Source organism: Chiloscyllium plagiosum, chromosome 3, assembly GCF_004010195.1.
Source record: "Chiloscyllium plagiosum isolate BGI_BamShark_2017 chromosome 3, ASM401019v2, whole genome shotgun sequence".
In the NCBI taxonomy this organism is placed as follows: Eukaryota; Metazoa; Chordata; class Chondrichthyes; order Orectolobiformes; family Hemiscylliidae; genus Chiloscyllium; species Chiloscyllium plagiosum.
Genome location: NC_057712.1, coordinates 134,351,488 through 134,357,751, shown reverse-complemented (window position 1 = coordinate 134,357,751; position 6,264 = coordinate 134,351,488). Strand labels below are relative to the sequence as shown.

Below are 6,264 nucleotides of genomic sequence, written 5' to 3'. Positions count from 1 at the left end.
GCTATCCTGTATCCCTCCACTACTCTGTCTGAATCCTGTTTCCTCAACCTTATGTAAGCCTCCTTCTTCCTCTTTACCAGACATTCAACCTCTCTCGTCAACCAAGGCTCCCTCACACGACCATTTCTTTCCTGCCTGATAGGTACATACATATCATGGACACGTCGTATCTGCTCTTTGAAAAAGTTCCACATTTCCTCCACATCCTTCCCTGACAGCCTATGTTCCCAACGTATGCTCCTCAAATCCTGCCTTACAGCCTCGTAATTTCCCTTCCCCCAATTATAAAATCTACCTTGTTGTGCGCACCTATCTCTCTCCATAACCAAGGTGAAAGTCACAGAATTGTGGTCACCATCACCAAAATGTTTACCCACTAACAAGCCCACCACTTGTCCCGGTTCATTACCGAGTACCAAATCCAATATGGCCTCCCCTCTGGTTGGACAATCTACATATTGCGTTAGAAAAGCTTCCTGGACACACTGCACAAACACCGCCCCATCCAATCTACTTGATCTAAAGAGCTTCCAATCAATATTTGGGAAGTTGAAATCGCCCTGTGGCTTCTGCACCTTTCCAAAATCTGTTTCCCCATCTGTTTCTCCACATCTCTGCTGCTATTGGGGGGCCTATAGTAAACACCCAACAAGGTGACTGCACCTTTCCTATTTCTGACTTCAGCCCATACTACCTCCAGAGGCAGATCCCCCTCAAACTTCCTTTCTGCAGCCGTTATACCATTTCTAATTAGCAATGCCACCCCCCCTCCTTTTTTCCCACCATCCAGGACTTGATAAGCACCACATCCACAAACATCCACTCCCTCCACTAGTAACGCTCATTAGCAGCAGTGTGTACTATCTACAAGATACACTGCAGAAATTCATCAAAGAGGTTTTGGAAAGAATACTGAGGGATAGGATTTATGTCTATTTGGCAAAGCATAGTGTGATGAAAGGCAGTCAGCATGGCTTTGTGAGGGGCAGGTCATGCCTCACAAATCTTATTGAGTTCTTTGAGGACGTGACGAAACAGGTCGATGAAGGGTGAGCGGTGGATGTGGTGTATATGGACTTCAGCAAAGTATTTGATAGAGTTCCCCATGGTAGGCTCATTCATAAAGTCTGGAGGTATGGGATACAGGGAGATTTGGCTATCTGGATTCAGAACTGTTTAGCTGACAGAAGGCAGAGAGTGGTTGTAAATGGAAAGTATTCTGCCTGGAGATCAGTGGTGAGTGGGGTCCCGCAGGGCTCTGTTCTTGGGCCTCTGCTCTTTGTAGTTTTTATAACTGACTTGGATGAGGAGGTTGAGAGTGGGTTAGTAAATTTGCAGATGACACAAAGGTTGGAGGTGCCGTTGATAGTATCAAGGGCTATTGCAGGCTACAGCGCGACATAGACAGGATGCAGAGCTGGGCTGAGAAATGGCAGATGGAGTTCAACCTGGATAAATGCGAAGTGATGCATTTTGGAAGGTCGAACTCGAATGCTGAATATAGGATTAAAGACAGGATTCTTGGCAGTGTGGAGGAACAGAGGGATCTGAATGTTCAAGTATGTAGATCTCTCGAAGTTGCCACCCAAATGATAGGGTTATTAAGAAAAGATATGGTGTTTAACAGGGGGTTAGAGTTTAAGAGCAGTGAGGTTTTGCTGCAGCTCTACAAGTCCCTGGTGAGACCACACTTGGAGTATTGTGTCCAGTTCTGGTCGCCCTACTATAGGAAAGATACAGAGGCTTTGGAGAGGGTGCAAAGGTGGTTTACCAGGAGGCTGCCTGGACTGGAGGGCTTGTCTTATGAAGAAAGGTTCACAAAGCTTGAACTTTTCTTGCTGGAGAGAAGGAGGAAGAGAGGAGACCTGATCGAGGTGTACAGGGTAATGAGAGGCAAGGATAGAGTCAATAGTCTTTTCCCCAGGGCAGGATTGACTGGTACGAGGGGTCATAGTTTTAAGATATTAGGAGGAACGTATAAAGGAGACATCAGAGATAGGTTCTTTGCGCAGAGAGTTGTGAATGCATGGAATGTTGCCAGTGGTGCTGGTGGAAGCAGAGTCATTAGGGACATTTAAGCGACTGCTGGACATGCACATGGATAGCAGTGAGTTGAGGGGTGCGTAGGTTAGGTTATTTTATTTTAGATTAGGAATGATCCACGGCACAGCATCATGGGCTGAAGGGCCTGTTCTGTGCTGTACTTTTCTATTTTCTATGTTTTATCCTCAGACAACATCTTCCAAACCCAAGACCAGTTACATCTAGAATGACAAGGGCAGCAGATATATGGGAACATTACCACCTGCAAGTTTCCTTCTAAGCCACTCCTCATCCTGACTTGGAAATATATCTCCATTCCTTCACTGTTGCTGGGTCAAAATCCTGGAATTCTCTCCCTCAGGGCATTGTGGGTCAACCCACAGCAGGGGGACTGCAGCAGTTCCAGGAGACAGCTCACCACTACCACCACCACAAGGGCAACTAGGGACGGGCAATAAACACTGACCAGCCAGCAATGCCTATGCCCCACAAGTGAATGGTGGGTCAGGAAGCATGTGTGACCTGGAGGGCACTTTGGGAAATGGGACAGTCTGTGATTGGAAGATGAATTGGATTAAGGGCCCAGAATGATGAGAGAGTGGTGTGTAGTGAGCAGGGTGGGCATGGTGTTGGGTAGCAGTGATTTACTGGCACTCCAAATAGCAAGTTCACATTTGTTCTTTGTGTTTCAAAATGATTCACTTACCTAAATTGGAATTTAGCAATGTATGGGATTTGTGTTTACAGGGTATAAAGGGATCATGTTATTCTGACACGCAAGCGCATACAGAATATAACCGTAGCTTTTATATTGATTCTAATGCGAAAATGTGATGCATTTAAAGTCTGCTCCCTTGCAGTCTCAAGGTTGAAGAATACAATAACAACATTGAGTAAGTATTTCTGAGTTAGTGACATTTCTGAGCTATAAACAGGACTTGAATTGTCAAGATAGACCTGAGAGGGAGCTCTTCTCATCAGGTCCGCAGCTCTGACCGAAGCAGTGTGGGGGTTAGGCACCGGGAGTGTTCGGGTTAACATACATCGATGAATGAAGCAGCCAGATTATTTTTTTCAGCTGAATCTTTTTTCCCCAGTTATTTAATTCATAGTGCTTCGAGTTGAGGGAAAGATCCAAAGTACTCAGTGCTATATTTCAAAGCAGGAATGTTTTTGTGATTCACTTCCAGTTCAAGTTGCAGGTTTATAGCATGAATTCTGGGGAACACTGTGGGCTGCTGGCTGTATGAAATAAACAAGAACCTGTACAATGAACCCTGTTCTCTTTCCACAGAGATTGCTTATTAACCTGCTGCTTACTCTGAGCATTTTCTGTGCTAATCCCAGTTGGCAGTATGTCAGGACCAACCAGGCTGCAGCATCAATCCAGCTTGAGAGTTGGTCTTTATTTCTGTTTGGATTTACCAGAGTGCTCTCTCACTAAAACAGAAGCACACATGCTGCAGCTTTGGTTTGAGCAGCAAGGCAGATGTACGTAAGTTTAAAATTAAGATAAATAGAATAAGCCAAACTATTTGCGATTTAGAAAAGTTAAAGTTTGCAAAATACATGGTAAAGTGCAATCCCATTCATCCCAACAGCAGTCCTTTGGAATACTCACCTGAGACATCTATAAAGTTAGTCTAACTGTGGCTTTAGTACCTCACCAAGGGAATCTCATCGTCGCTTGAATCTACATACAACAGAGCTTCAACTTTCATAGAGTCAGAGATTCAAGGAGCATGGAAAAGGCCATTTGACCCATCGAGTTCTTACTGACCTGTCTACATTAATCCCATTTACCAGCACCTGTCTTAATCCATGGCCTTGAATGTTTTCCACATTTAATAAAAAAGATTGTGAGGTTTCCCAACTCTATGAACCTCACAGGCAGCTTCCCATCAACCTCGGGGTGAAAAGCAATTACTGCTCATCTACACTAAACCTCCCACCCTGCACATTATATTTCTCCCTGCATTATTAATGTCTCAACTAATAATGGGAGCAGTCGTTCAGCTCATCTCATATAACTGCTTCAGGGTTTTAACTAAGCACTTCAGATCTCGAGCTTGAGAACTAAACTCCTTACACTCAGGTCTCCTTCTTAACAGTTCGGAATTCTCTCCTTTTAGACCAACTGTTATTCAGATCCAGCTTTAGCCAAGTGTCTGCAAAGATTTCCCAAATGGAATCCAAAACCTTCCCCTAAGCTTCAAAAAGAATTCTGAATATTCTAACTGAATACTAATGCACTGTATTGTTGACTCTGTGCTTGTGAAACTCTCTCAAATTCCCATTACTGTCCAGGAAGGTTTTCTCTATAGGAGCAAACTTTGTTTTAACTTGCACTCTCAATAAACTGGCAAACATTATATCCCTGAAATACTGGAAGTTTATTATTGTGATCTCCGCGATGTCCCATTACTCAGCTGAGGGTGCCGGTAAGTTTTATATAAGGCAAAGTTACATTGCTATTTAAATGATTTATGCTGTTAATAAAGTGTAACAGTGATGCGTATACCCCCGTGCATTATGTTTCTCTGATGTAGTGTGTGATTTTTACATCAATTATGTGGGCCTATTCATCAACCAGCACACTCCTGGTCCCATAGCTGCCCAGTCGGTCAAAGGTTTCTGTCCTGTCCCACAGCTGCCCAGTTGATCAAGGGTTTGCTGTCCTGTCCCATAGCTGCCCAGTTGGTTAAGAGTTTCTGTCCTGTCCCATAGCTGCCCAGTTGGTTAAGGGTTTGCTGTTCTGTCTCATAGCTGCCCAGTTGGTCAAGGGTTTGCTGTCCTGTCTCATAGCTGCCCAGTTGGTTAAGGGTTTCTGTCCTGTCCCATAGCTGCCCAGTTGGTCAAGGGTTTGCTGTCCTGTCCCATAGCTGCCCAGTTGGTTAAGGGTATGCTGTCCTGTCCCATAGTTGCCCAGTTGGTTAAGGGTTTGCTGTCCTGTCCCATAGTTGCCCAGTCTGTCAAGGGTTTGCTGTCCTGCCCCATAGCTGCCCAGTTGGTTAAGGGTTTCTGTCCTGTCCCATAGCTGCCCAGTCTGTCAAGGGTTTGCTGTCCTGTCCCATAGATGCCCAGTCGGTCAAGGGTTTGCTGTCCTGTCCCATAGCTGCCCAGTTGGTTAAGGGTTTGCTGTCCTGTCCCAAAGCTGCCCAGTTGGTCAAGGGTTTGCTGTCCTGTCCCATAGCTGCCCAGTTGGTTAAGGGTATGCTGTCCTGTCCCATAGCTGCCTAGTTGATTAAGGGTTTGCTGTTCTGTCTTATAGCTGCCCAGTTGGTCAAGGGTTTGCTGTCCTGTCCCATAGCTGCCCCGTTGATTAAGGGTTTGCTGTTCTGTCCCATAGCTGCCCAGTTGGTTAAGGGTTTCTGTCCTGTCCCATAGCTGCCCAGTTGGTTATGGATTTTCTGACCTGTCCCATGGGTGCCCAGTTGGTCAATGGTTTGCTGTCCTTCCCATAGGTGCCCAGTTGGTTATGAGTTTGCTGTCATGTGTTTTAATAGAAATCACTCTGCCTACCTAAATATTTACAAATTAAACCTGAAACAACTTCAGTTATATGGATAATCCACATGTCAGTAACTCAAAAATCAACAATCCAACATGAAGGGTTTGAAGATAAATATCTAGATATGTATAAATCACATTGTTTTAATTTCATGTTTCCAGTATCCACATTAGTTTGTTTTTCTAATAACAAGCTGTATTTATGTAGTGTCTGTAATGTGAATGTCCCAAGGCAGGTTTAAAAAATAAACTCAGGCTCCTCAAAGCCATGTGCACTATTCTTTAGAAGGACAAGCGGCATCAGATATTTGGGATTAGGAGGAAGTAAGGAGTGCAGATGCTGGTGATCAGAGTCAAAAACGTGTGGTGCTGGAAAAGCACAGCTGCTCAGGCACCATCTGAGGAGCAGGAGAGTCGACGTTTCGAGCATAAGCCCTTCATCAGGAATAAGAGGGTGGGCCAAGGGGGCTGAGAGAGAAATGGGAAGGGAGTCGGGCGGGGGGAAGGTAGCTGGGAATACGATAGGTAGATGAAGGTGGGGATGATGGTGATAGGTCGGAGAGGAGAGCAGAGCAGATAGGTGGGAAGGAAGATGGACAGGTAGGACAGGTCAAAAGGGAGGTGCCGAGTTGGAGGGCTGGATCTGGGATAAGGTGGAGGAGGGGAAATGAGGAAACTGGTGAAATCCACATTGATCCTGTGTGGTTGGAG

General features: G+C 45.2%; 1 protein-coding gene across 5 annotated transcripts in view; it reads left to right on the top strand.

Moving 5' to 3' along the window:
• Positions 1-6,264, top strand: part of tjap1 (tight junction associated protein 1 (peripheral)) — a 74,468-nt gene that overhangs the window by 20,753 nt on the left and 47,451 nt on the right. Inside the window, exons 2-3 of one of the 5 annotated variants that reach the window (XM_043687365.1) lie at positions 3,338-3,534; positions 3,645-4,484. The exons of 1 other annotated variant lie outside the window; for it this stretch is intronic. The gene's annotated coding sequence lies outside the window, so the exon portion shown is untranslated. Of the gene's footprint in view, positions 1-2,505; positions 2,937-3,337; positions 3,539-3,644; positions 4,485-6,264 lie in introns of those variants that run through there. 3 more of the 5 variants (XM_043687367.1, XM_043687368.1, XM_043687369.1) reach the window with 3 other exon arrangements.